The sequence below is a fragment of the Pogona vitticeps genome, chromosome 7 (assembly GCF_051106095.1).
Source record: "Pogona vitticeps strain Pit_001003342236 chromosome 7, PviZW2.1, whole genome shotgun sequence".
Taxonomy (NCBI): Eukaryota; Metazoa; Chordata; class Lepidosauria; order Squamata; family Agamidae; genus Pogona; species Pogona vitticeps.
Genome location: NC_135789.1, coordinates 5814829 through 5828851, shown reverse-complemented (window position 1 = coordinate 5828851; position 14023 = coordinate 5814829).

Sequence of the window (14023 nt, the reverse complement as noted above, 5' to 3'; positions counted from 1 at the left end):
CTCTCTGCTCTTTCAAGGAGAGGCACCCACTGAGGCCACCCATTGAGCACATGCTCCCTGGGCAACCTTGAGCAAGCTCACGGGGGTCCCAACAGGCTACCGAACGGAGGAGATTGGGAAAGATCCTTTCTGAGCAACCTGAGAGCTAGAAAACCCTCAAAGAGGGACCAAGATTTTAGCATGCTTTCCCTCTAATGTCTAGTTCGAGCCTTAAAAGTCTTGGCTTGTTGAGTACTGGAGAGGAACGCACATTGAGGAAAAGGTGCCTCCAGCAGGAAAGATTTGGATAGAAACTCTTAAGAAACATAGTGGAGGAACGCAGCGATGCAAAACTAGGAAAGGTTAGGGGTTGTGTTGTTGTTTTACCCTAACTCTTAGTTGTGGGGTTCTGCCAGCTGCAGTCCAAAAACTGAACTTTCCCAAGCTAAAGCAGCAATAGTCAAGGGTTTCCCTGAGCTGATAGATGATTGACCCTCTTCATTGGTGCTAAGAACCAGGGGTTTCACTGTGAGTAATTCCCAGTTGATGAATTAATTACATGTTAACTTGTGCCCTGTTTTTATTTCATGTTCCCAGATTAAGCAAAGGTCTTTTGCTTGTGTTACTTCCTTCAGATCAAGTGGGGCTGCTGGATAGCTCAGGGGCTTAGGTCTCTGTCTCTGGAGCCAGAGGTTGGGAGTTCGATTCCTCCCCAGTGCCTCCTTGCCAGGGGCTGGACTTGATGACCCACAGGGTCCCTTCTAGCTCTGCTGTTCTAAGATGATGATAATGATGATGAATGCATGATCTGCCTGCCATGTTGAAAATGTAGAGCCTGCCTAAGTGGCATTCACATTGAAGCAGTTCCTTTAGAGGAAAGAATTTAGCCTGGAAATGTACATGTTGTTCTTGATACAGGGGCAGTAACTTCTGGGGAAAACTTGGAAGGGGAGGGTCAAAGGTCAGGGCTCTACATCTCTGGGTTGCCTCAAGCCATATTCCCATTTGTCTAGTGCGGGTCTGCATTGAGGACACTGTACAATTTCTCTTCCCCAAATAACTGCTTCCGATCTTTTACCAGCAGTAGATTAAAAATAGCCTAAGAGTGACAGCTTTCGGTATGGGTTCCCCCCACCCCGCTCCTCCTCCTCCTCCTCCTCCTCATGGTATACTCCATCAACTGTGATAGATAGTCAGCCATATGGGATGAGAAGCGGGAGAGAAGTGAAAAACAAAAAGAAGATAAGAGTTAACCCAGAGATTAATTTTTCATGATGATTTCTTTTGTAGGCCAAGAAAACAGACTTGGTTCTGCTTTCGTGGTCATCCAAAGTAGCCTCGTAAATTAAATCCGCAAAGGTTACTAGCCTGCTCGGAGTCTAAACTCCATATTGGGGTCATACCTTATTATAATAATTATCATGCGCTGTCAAGTCAAGTCTGACTTATGGCCACCGTTTCCAGGGTTTTCCAGGTAGAGAAGATTCAGAAGTGATTTCCCCTTCCTGACCTCCAGGGGGCACCCTGCGACTGTGCAGCTTGCCCAAGGCTACCCAGGCTGGCTGTATTCCTAGGATGCATGGTGGGGAATCGAACTCTCAACCTCTGGCTCCAGAGCCAGATGCCTTAAATCACTCAGCTGGCCAGCAGTTGCAAGACTAATTAAGGGTATTCAGAGGGAAGGAAGAAGAGTAAGTGAGGGGGGGAGGGGGGGCTTCCCGGTGGTGGTTCCCAGGCTTAGCACTGAAGTGCCCTGACATGCCAGGTTGGCCTCCTCCCTCTTGTCCTTCCATCGTCAAGGACAGAACCTTTCTCTTCAAACAGGATGTTACTCAGTACTGTTATCTCAGGAATGCTGATGTGTTACAGATTTTGAAATATTTTAAAATTGATCTTAGTCTTAATGTAGGCAATTTTTTTAAAAAAAACATGATCTTTAAAACTGTTTGTTTTCTCATTTTATTCATGGTGAGTTGTCTTGGCTCCCCTTCTGGGGAGAAAGGCAGCCTATCAAAAATAATAAATTAATAAATAAGTGGGAAGACTATGAACCGTCCCTCGCACTCAAAAACGCCCCCACCTCTAAGGGATGAATTCTTACACGGAGACCAAAGTCCGACTGAGTTTGACTGGGCATAGCCTTGGTGTGTGGGATGATATCATAAAGCAGCTTTCATTCATTTGGACACCCCGGGCAGGTTGCTTAGACATTCTGCCTTGAGCAAAATGCACAGGTTTTTGACGCTTCCTGCAGCAGACATTTCTCCAGGGGCCGTGCCTTTGTAGAGCAGAGTAAACATCCTTCCCGCCCACCTGCGATGCTTGTGAAAATAAGAGAAAGCCCGATGCTCTGCCGCATGGCATCATCGGCAAGTGGAAAATATTAGGCCTGTCAACCCGTCGAAAACCTTTAATTGGTTAACAATGGCCTGACTTTGCATGAATTAGTCAATCATGTGTACAGATTGCACGGTGTCAAACATTTAAAAGTGAGAGAGATTCTTTTAAAGAAAGCTGAAATATGTAAGCGCAAGGCAACTTTTATCTGAGAGGGCACAAGAGATTTCGCAATCCACGCCACCCGAGGAGAAATATCATAGCGACACCTCTTTGCTTCAGTCCTCAGCCCCCCCCCTTCTGAAACTTGCTTTAAGTGGGGAAGCCCGGTCTTTGCGCCTGGACATGATTTTTGGAACTTTTATGTTTCTTTTGCACCTCCCTAGCTCTGTGCTGCCCACCTGGATGAAAAAACATTCAAGGCTGAAAACTATCTTATGTTTGGGAGAAAAAGAATTGAGCATGTTTAGCCTTGAGAAAAGAAAACTTGAGGGGAGATAGGAGAGCCCGCTTCAAATACTTGAAAGGCTGTCATGCAGAGGAGGGTCAGGATCCGTTCTCGATCATCCCAGAGTGCAGGACGCTCAGCGATGGGCTCAAGTTAAAGGAAGCCAGGTTTTGGATGAATATCAGGAAAAACTTCCTAACTGTTAGAGCAGTACGACGCTGGAACCCATGACCTCGAGAAGTGGGTGAGCGCTCCATCACTGGAGGCATTCAAGAGAAATTTGAACCACCCTCCATCAGGTCTCCTTTGATCTGGATTCCTGCTTTCAGCAGGGGGTTGGATTCGATGGCCTTAGAGGCCCCTTCCAGCTTCATGATTCTATGGTTTTTTTAGTAACCTAATGAGAGCCCCACGGGTTGGACAATAGCAAGTGGACTCCACTGCCTAGTTGAGTCTTGCCATTTTCCAGATACTTCCTGTTCATCCCTCCATGCATTGACCTTGCCAAATAGTGAGACGAAGGTGAAGCCAATGATTTATAAAATTTGCTGGGGAAGCCATCCCTTCGCTTTTCAGATACTCGCTCTTCAGAGAGCTTCAAGAGCTCAGTACTTTAGGTCTCTGGTCTTTAGAGCCAGTGGTTGGGAGTTCAATTCCCCACTGCGGCCTCTTCAACAAGGGCTGGACTTGATGATCCGTAGGGTCCCTTCTGAAGTTCTAGGGTTGTTATTATTATTATAGCAGGGCCTGCATGATTCCTGGAGTGGGGTCCTCTTTACAGACACGTTTCATCGTCTTTCTGATTTTGCTTGCACTATCCTGTTCAGATCAAAGGGGTGTGTTGAGCTTCAACGCAATAGTGTGCGGCCTCCGGTAAGTGTAGGAGTGCATGATTTGAGATGGTGATGGGTTCCATTCTTATGGCTTTAATCCGGCATGTGATAAACTGCTGCTAGAAACAAGTGTTTTATTTGGGAATATGAGTAGTGTCTGTCTGAATCATTCATATACATAGTTCCTATCCTCAGGGTGTTTGTGTCGCCATATGTCTACCAGATTGTGTTCGAGGAACAGTTTTGAAATAGCAGTGGCATTTCTCGTAAGTCAAGATCTGTCAGCATTGCAGTCACAATTTGCATTAGTCCTTATTTCCTAAGATCTCACCCTTGGCATGGGTGCTTGATTTGGTCAGGAAAACCCACATACATTCTGTGTGATTTTGTGTGTAATACAACCCAACCATGAATAGCTTGCCCATCGTGTTGCCTTTAATTCAGATAAAACTCCCTGCTGGATTTCTCTAGACCTGATAGAAAGGGACAGGATTTGACCAGTTTTCATGGAGACCCCTCTGACTTTGGAAAGGCCGTGTACACAGCAGTGTTCACACACATTTGGGTGCGAAAACAATTTTGTTACATTTTTCTCTGGGTTTTGTCCTATGTCAAAATCATATCATTTCAAAGATTTCAATCTTTTAAGAATTCTACATTTTTTGTTAACCACATGCCCCAAAATGTTTACACTTAAATGTGGCAATCTTTGTGTTATTCCACACTTGAAGTTTCCAGTTAATCTATGCAGGTATGAATGCTTTTTTATTTTTAAGATAGTTCAATTTATTTTTCAGTATGGAAGTTACCCATAGACCATGCGGTGTTTTGGTGTTTTGGAAGACAGTAGAGAATACATTAATACAACACATTGGTAGAACTGCAAACCAACAAGAAACAAACAAAAATTTAGTCATCGTCATTGTATGTCATCAAGTTAATTCTGACTTCTGGCAACCCTTATCAAGGTTTTCCAGGTAGAGAACGTTCAGAAGTGGTTTTCCCCTTCCCTTCTTTTGTCAGGGGATCCCTGGGACTGTGTAGCTGGCCCAAGGCCACCCAGGCTGGCTGTTGTCCTGGGAGGCTCAGTGGGGAATTGAACTCCCAGCCAGAGACCTGAAACACTGAGCTATCCAGCCAGCTCACAATGAAAAGGTAAGACACCAAAATTAGGACGGGAAGGCAACCTTCCAGCCATCACTTGGGTGGAACCACTTCTCCACTGACTGGTTATCTTCATGGTATGGTTGCTCTGCAAGCACATCTGGAACATACCTACGCTTGTCTACGCAACCTTGCTGTGTGTCCCAAATAGCTAGTTGCTGGGATCATGGAAGGAGAACAAGATGGCGAAACATTTTGGCTTGACGCACTAGAAACCATGAAATAACTTTATAGCTTTTTTTGAAGATGCTTGTTGCCGCCTGTAACAAAATAATGTGTCTGTCTCTTCTTTAGGTCCATCAAACTCCCATCAAGATATCCGTCAAGGTATCCAGAGCTTTGCATTGCATGTCACCCTATGGTAGAGTTGATGCAGTGAGTAATTTGTCTTTCATGTTGGGCTAAACCAGTGGTTCCCAGCCTTGGGTCCCCAGATATTTATGGATTGCAGTTCCCAGAAGCCTTCACCACTAGCTGTGCTGGCCAGGATTTCTGGGAGTTGTAGTCCAAGAACATCTGGGTTACCCAAGCTTGAGAACCACTAGATTTGACATTTGTGAACATAAGCAAATGTTCAGATGCTTGGTGTGGGGTCCCTTCACCCCATTTCCTTGATTTTTTTCTTGCCTCTGAACCATGGTGTGGTTGCCATTCTTTAATTTATTTGTTTCTGTGCCAACCTGAGGTTAAGTGTCTCCATGGGAGACCACTGGATTCCAGGCGATTTAACTGGTTAGCTAGTCTTTTTTATTATTATTATTATTATTATTATTATTATTATTATTATTATTATTATTATTATTATTATTATTATTATTATTATTATTATTATTATTATTATTATTATTATTATTATTATTATTATTATTATTATTATTATTATTATTTGTTGAATCTAAAGCTTCTGTCCAGTCTGTCTTGAAGCACCATGGACTTTTTTGTAAATGCCCCTCAGTTGGTTTGTTGGCTTCATATCTTCCTTTAGATCGTTTTAGGGATCCAGGCACCATGTTTAAATGATCTATCTGATCTTTCTGGGCCTTTTCTTCTCCCCTGAAGAGTTCTTTCAAGCTGAAATACTGCATTAGATCCTTTACAAATAGATAATCAAGGCCTTGCTTCATTCCTCAGCACCTCTTTGTTTAGTTCATCAGCTTTATTGTTTAAACCTAGCACTTATATGGAGAAATTGAGTTGCAGAATCGTTAATATAGCTGGCTGACCCTATTCCTCCACCCCCAGAGGAACACGATCATCATACGACTGAGTTTTAACTGTATATCTCATGACTTAAAATGTCTCGCTGAAAATTTGGGGTTTGACGCTTCTTCTTCCTGCTAATGTGCCATTTTTAGATGCACACTTTGACAAAGAGTTCTGGATAACTCGGAAGTTTGCACATTGTTGCGGAATCATAGTCTGTCATAATAAAGTGGGCATTACCCACTTGTGGATTTGAATTGTGCTTTGTGCTTATGGAACAGCCTAGTTTTGATCTTGAGCATGGGATGCTATTAATAGGCACGGTGGAAGGATCCATGGAAATACTTAGGAATTATGTACACACCCTTGAGGAAAAATGCCGGAACAGCCATATAAATAAAGACACATTCATTTTGCTTCTTACTCCTTCACATCATCTGTTCTGCCTATATCTGTTAACCAAAATTCATCTCAGAATAACTACAGCAAAAAGGTAGAACTTCATGAAGGTGATAGAAAAGAGCACTGCAACTTTTTTAAAAAATTTAATTAAAAGCAAAGGGTTCTTGTAGGTACCACAGGGCCTGCTGGATAGCTCAGTGGTTTAGGTCTCTGGCTGTGGAGCCTGAGGTTGGGAGTTCGATTTCCCTTCCTGGAGAAGAGCCAACCTGGGTACCCATGGGCCAGCTCCACAGTCCCACAGCGCCCCTAGAGGAAGGGAGTGGTAATACACTTCTGAGTATTTTCTACCTGGAAATCCTGGAAAGGCTGATCATAAATCAGAATTGACTTGACAGCATATGATGATGATGATGATGATGATGATGATGATGATGATGATGATGATGATGGTGACGGTGATATATGTAATATAAATAATCTAAAGGCACTGTAGTTGTGAAGGGGGATGCAAATATGATAAATCCCTTCTGGATGAGGTAAATGCTGATGGAATTTTTATGAGTTTGGATTATGTATCCTTTTTAAGACTACCTGACTGTAATGTTAATTCTTGTCCACTTGGGAAGAACGAGGAGAGGAAAAGAGAGAGAAAAAAAGATGTATTTCAGCAAGGTAGTTATAATCCGATGGCTCCACGATTTTCCATAAAGCCTGTGGCTTCTTTTCTCACCTGGGGATTTGGGTCCCTGTCAGTCTTGCTTAGAGCGGCTACAGCTTCATCATTTTACACGCAAATGTGAGAATCTTCATCAAGACTTCCAAAAAGCAGCTCCCCATTCCAGAGGAAAAAAAAAACAGAGCTGTTACTCATTCCTGCACGCAAGAATGTGAAAAAAAAAAGGGTGTCATCTCAAATACGCATAAGGTTGCAGCTAGCGTTACTCCTGATTTTACTCCCATCCTTGTGAAAGGCTTGTGTTGGTGGTAAGGATTTTTTTCCCCCTCCAAGGGAGGAAAAGAGGAGGAAGACTTTTCCAGCATCAGCATAATCCTACAGGCAAGAAATGTAGATCTTGACGGCAGCTGGACCGCATCCAAGTTTAGAATTGCACCTTCGTCTCCACTGTGGAGGGGGAAAATGGCGACGGGGGTGGAATAAGCAAAGAAGCAGGGCTGAAGTCAAGACGCATCTGTCATTTAATGTCAAGTTTCCACTTTGCTTCCAAATGATTTCAGTCCAGAAGAAGCTAGGCGGAGAAGCCAAGGAGAACAAGCTTCGTTGGCATGGTGCTCTAGCATTTTTGATAAACTGGGGCAGCTGAATTAAAAAGTAGAGAGGAACAGGCAATAGATGTATAAATAGCAGATTGGTTATAATTCAGATATCAGTATCCCCATGCAGGTATTTTAACAGGAAAACACTGGGGTTGAACCTGGGGATGCAAGAAAATCCACATGGAGAGATACAGCTTTCTTTCTCCAGGCCAAGGTTTGTTTTAGAAATGAGAATTGTAATGATGGGCTATGGTGGCTGTAATCCTGCAACGGCAGTAGATAAACCCCAAGGAGTGGGGTAAGTCATGATGGAAATCTTTCCACCAGTTGCAGGAGCTGGAAAGCAGAAATGAGACTGTGTGGTTTCCCTTAGGTATTAACTTCTAAATACCAATAGGGCTGTTTTCACATGGTTCTAACTTGAGGTGTTCAGGTTTGTATATCTAAACTACAACTCCCAGAATGCTTAGGACTTGGTTTAAGTCCACCCCCTCCACCTCCATCTGCACACCTGACACAGTTGGGGATGGCGTTTCCCTCTGGGAACAACCCCAGGAAGCTTCTTCTCAGTATAAAATCATTGTAACATGCGTGCTTCTATACAATTCCCTTTTGAATGTCATTTTCTCTTTCATTTCTCAGGCCAATAGGAACTGTGCACTTGTTAAACTGGGTCAGCTGAATTTTTTTTTAAAAAAAGTTCAAAGCATAAAAAAAAAATCACTGGATAGATCTGATGTAAAACAGCGAAACCAACCCACTTTCTTTAAAATGGCACATTGGCTTAAATGTTTCCTAAAAGGAGACCATACATGGAAGAACCCACAGAAACGAGATATGGGGGCTTGGAAGGGAAGGCCCCCAATTTGTTCCCTGTTCACAAATTAGAAGGTGGAAAGGCAGCAGGAAAAGAGGATGATGAAATACGAGATAGATTGACTCGCTAAATAAACCCTTGGGGTTGAGTTTGCAAGAGCTGAGGACAGGACATTTCGGAGATTCCTGCATCACCTCCTTGGGTTGCTAGATATTCTTGGACTGCAACTCCCAGAAATCCTGGGGAGCCCAATGAGTGGCCAAGGCTTCTGGGAGTTGCAGTCCAAGAACACTTGGGTTACCCAATGTTGGGAATCACTGACCCAGATCAGTGGGTCATTCCAGAGGCGGTTAACATTTCCAGCTTCCAGACAGGATAATGGTTAAGGGTTGTAGTCATCTCCCAAACATCTGGAGAACCTGAATGTTGAGAGCTACGCTCTACCAAAGATGAAACATCGGGGGCCACTAGGTTGGCAATGGCTTGAGCTGGCTTACAGAAGACAACCACCTATGTATCACTTTTATTAGGGATCACAGCTATCATCTTCTAAAAAACACTCCTTTCCCAGTTTAATTACCACCACAGAGTGATTGATCCCTAACCCAGTCTGTCAATTCAAGTTCAAATTAAGTCCAGATTGTCCACTCAAGGACCACACTATCTGTCTGCTAAATCACCCGCACCGCCCGTCTGATCCAAGAACTGAAAAGCCACACCTCAAAAATCAAATAGCATTTTTCAACCATGGCAATTCGCGCCTGTGAGTCCTGCCTTATCTGCACCCCACAGGTAATTTCAATATTAATTTGAGTCTCGTTATCCACACTTGCCAAAGAACATACCTGTAATGGGTGTGGGCTTTTTTTTTCTGGACAAACAATTTTATTTTAGATAATGCGTCTATACACTGTACATTCAGTCACTGTGGTATATATATAAGCATAGCTATTTTCATACATAATCTGATAAAGTCCTTTATTTTACAATATTATCCATTTCCAGGTTGGAGAGGGGTGTGGAAAAGAGGACTATCAAGGTACACAGCGAAATAGATAAATACCCCACACTATTTTTTTTCTTTTTCTTTTTCTTGCAAATCAAGCATTTATAAACAAGAAAGCATATTTAATTACATGAAAATAGCTCTAAAATAGGAGAGCAGGTCAATAAAACTGTTAGCAGCAGCTGGGGAGAGTAGCAAAAAATGTGCTGAAATGATTTTACCTATTTTAAATAGGCAGTATTACCCGCTCAGTTAGAAATTTATTTCTGAGAACCGTGTTTTGTTTTGTTTTCCTTTCTAGACCTCTCTTTTAAACGTACAGATGGCTTGGGGAAGGGGAGGGGAAGTGTCCATTTTATTTTATTTTATTTTTCAATAATAAAATACTTTACAATAAAAGGACAAAAATAAAATGCAAATAATCAGACGAACGTTTTAACCGACACACAGATTCTGATGGAACTTTTGTTGCTGTTTCTTTGTGATTGGTTTTTTTTGTGTGTTTTGTTTCCTAACAAATTGTAACTTTTCTGAATTTAAAAACACAACTCATAAAACAGACGGCTAAGTAAGAAAAAGATTTTGAAAAAGTAAACACCATATACACTTATTATACAACTGTAAAATGAAAAAAAAAAGTATTTACAAATTAACTTTTGTTTTTACATTGGCTAGTTTGAAAAAGCAGGTTATTGTTATGTATAATTATTAGCTGCTCCATACATATGAATGTCTTATTGCTGTTGGTACTTTCCCCCCCTTTCACTGAAGTCTTATTTGAATAGATGTTGGGTTTTGTTTTGTTTTTAAAAATTAAACTGAATATACAATTATCTAGAATATATATATATATGATGTGTAAGAGAGTCAACAATTGATGCAATAAAGCCTATTTTCTCCCCTTTGGAAAAAAAATAGGTAACAAAAATTGAACTGTAAGCATGTTGTGTGGAGAGGTTGGTTTTCTGGTGATTTCTGCACCACAGAACAGCAAACAGAACATCTTAGCTAGTTGGAAGAGCAAAAACATGGTGATATCGACACGGTCATGTGATTTCCCTTTTATCGGCCAACTTCTTGCAAACGAATAGGTTTGAACAAGTAGTTGTCTAGCCGCTTTGAGGACCCAAAGTTTTAATTTTTCTGTCCATTGGATCCGACGGAGGAAAGCCCTGGACTTCCCTCCATTGGCATAGATACTGCAGGGAGCTTTGGATCCGAGTTTTTTAAAACAGCAACAGTGCAGTGTTTCCTATCATGAATCGACCCACAGCTCTCCCTCGGATCCTGGCCACTGCTCTAGAATGGTTGCGATTAAGAATGAGAGTTTTGGATTTCTTGGGTTACAAGTCATTACAAGTTCCCCCAATTTAGGGTGTCCTGCCCAAGACCTTAAAGAGGCCTAAATGTGGCTCACCTGGGAGAAAGGCCTTAAAAGGAAGGTGCCTACCCCAGTGCTAGCTGGGAGTTTTCTTTCTGAACAGGGAGCTAGGCCTAGCTGAACCTCAACGCCGTCAAACCTGCTTCTCTCCCAGATGCATCACATCAAGGTGTTCTTAAGGTATCTGAATGTCCCTTAGAACGCTCCATATGGAGAATTAGGTGATTTGTAGCCCAAGAAATCCGGAAGTCCCAGGATGTGACCATTCTGTAGTGATCATTACAGCTCTTTCTCAATAGGGACTAAGTATCCTCCCCACCTTGATTCTTGCTTGACTGTATCCATCGATTGAAAGGCAAGAGACTATGTGGAGAAAACATTTGTGAAATGTTTGCATATCCTGTACCTGTTTAATTTTTTTATTTTTTATTTTTTTGGACTGAGGTGGTGGTGGTGGAGGAACCCCTTAAGCAGGATTCTTGCCAGGTGGCCAATTTTTTTTAAAAAATGAAAAATGAAGAAGAATGCATGCCTGAAACATGAGTGTTAGTGATTCTAATGAGATGTAATTGTAGCACATGGCATCACTGCCTTTCTTGCGCCGCTCATCTATATAAAATTACCATGTCTGGATGTGTATGCCATAGCATGCTCCTAAAAGGCGCTGGAGGCCAATTAGACCAGGGTGAGGATGTTGGGAGTGAGAACTAGGGCATTCACCATTTCTACTTGTTTGATCTGCTGTGCGTCTTTCTTGCCCGGGAGGGCACAGAATAAGAAACAAGCACATAGTACCACGGGGATGATATTTAAGTTATTTTCTTTTATTAAAAAAAGCTACATGTAAATCTGTTGTGACCCAATTGGAATCCTGGGGAATTAAAGCCTGAAATATCTGGAGAGCCAAAAAGTAGAGAAGAATGCTGGGGGTGGGTGGGTTTTGTAGCTGAACAACATCTGGAGGGGTGTGTGCTCTGCATGGCAGTTAGACTTCACTGTTATACACTTTGGCTGGCATCAGAACTAGGGTTAGCAGGGTCGGAGTGCGCGGACTGTGCCGTAGCAACTGGGGGGGGGGTCTTTGAAAGGTGCAAGAGCCTCAATATGAGACAGTGGTTCCCAACCTTGGGTCTCCACATGTTCTTGGACTAAAACTCCCAGAGGTCATCACCACAAGTTGTGGTGGTCAGGATTTCTGGGAGTTGTAGTCCAAGAACATCTGTTGAACCCAAGGTTGGGAACCCCTGATGTCAAGAGAGAACCCAACGGGTCCAGCGATGGCTTTTCAAACGGTTACCTTTGGCTTGTGACCTTGTGGGTCAAGAAACTTCACATGGACTAGATCTCATGATTACTTGAGACGCATGCAGAGCGTCTTATGCGTTTCATATCCTCTGGCTTGGCCACAGAATATATGAAACACAGTAGGGTTTTTAAACTCTTTTTCCAGGGAACCACAAACATTTCTCAGCTACTGTAGGTTAGTGACAGTGGGCCACCTTCTCCAAAACAGCTTGACCAAACTAGAGATGAGATGACCTTCCAGATGTTTGTTGGGCTCAATCAACCTTCAGTGGTGGTTATGCTGGCAAGAGATGACGGGCGCTAAAAACTGATTGCAACTGGAGAGCCACCAGTTGTGCAACCCCTCATATTACGGAGAAAACTGATTTTTCAATGGCCAACCGCAAGATGAGATGTGCCTATAATTTCCCTGAAAGGAGAGTTTGAAAGTGTTCCATGTATCATTTCAGATCAATGAAATAAAAGACACATAATTTCCCCAATTATTTCTAGCCTTCCTCCATCTCCAGTGAACCTGGAGGAGAGAGAACAAGCAAACTTTGAAAACCGGCAGTAGTTTCTTCCTAAGTGAATATTTTGTCTTCAATAGCTTTGACCCAATGACGACAACTCCAGATTAAAACTACAGTACAACTATTTTAGTGCCTCTTGGGGAAAAAAGGTGAAAACTTAAAAGGCAGTACAAATCCTGGAAATTCATACGGCTGAGGGAGGGGGGGGGAAGGCAGACAAATAAACAAAACAACCTTAATGCACCTTTACATAAGACAGTAATAATGCCCGTTAATTAATATATGTATGGCAAAGATTTTAATTCCATGCATATGGTTTTCATTTAATAACTGCAGAAAAAACATACAAAGAAGCAATTAAAAAAAATCCTCACATTAAAAAAATAACTGCATAAACACAATCAATATTCCTTTTGCATTGCACTTCAGGTAGGGAGACACTAGACTCAAGACAAGCATGCAGATTTAGTTCATAAAAGCAGTTTCTTGCTTCCCATATTTCAACTCTGCCTAGTAACCTGATGTTTCTAATATATCTTCCTTTTTATTCAGTCCCCCCCCGTACCAGACCCTGCCCTGCTCCCATCAAATGGAACTTCCCTTCCTCCTTTTCAACGATCACGCTTACAATGGCTATTAGAATGGATAATAAAACTGCGAAAAGATCATTAATACAAATGGTTTTCTTTATAGTGTAGTGTAAAGGAATACTTTAATTTTAGAACAGGCAGCCGTATTTTGCTTACTGGAGAGAGAAAAAAACAGTTCAATTGCAGGTAACAGTTTCTCCTGAAATGTTCAAGAGGAGGATATGGAGCCAGGAGGAGAAGGATTTAGAACGGTTATTAGAAGTGTGAAGAAGGGACGTGCCATACAGATTTTTTAAATATTATTAAAACGCCATACCTCTCCATTTTGGGAATTCCAAATGAGTGACAGACCCTGAAATTTGGCTCACCTGGGCGAAAGGCCTAGGCCTGAAGGCTCTGCGGTCTAGCCGGGCCTCACTTGGCCCACGCCAGCTGATCAGAAACACCCGTCACTCCGCTGGAACCCCCAGAATGGAGAGTTACGAAGTTTGTAGTCCAAAAATTTCCAATGGCTCTTGTGTATAATATTTGTGCTTTTGAACTACAACTCCCAGACAACTCCACAAGCAACTTAAGCTTATTCTGCTCACAAATCTGCCCACCTCTGGTTCTTAACAAGTGGCTAAGGTGCAAACGGGTTGTAGAAAACAATTTAGGGAAGAGTCTGTAACACAAAGGATGTAACACTAGTAATAGCTGCTGCCTTGTTGCACAGACATTTAAACACGAGAAGTTGCTTCATTCGATCGACCAGCCCTTCTCTGCTTGCTC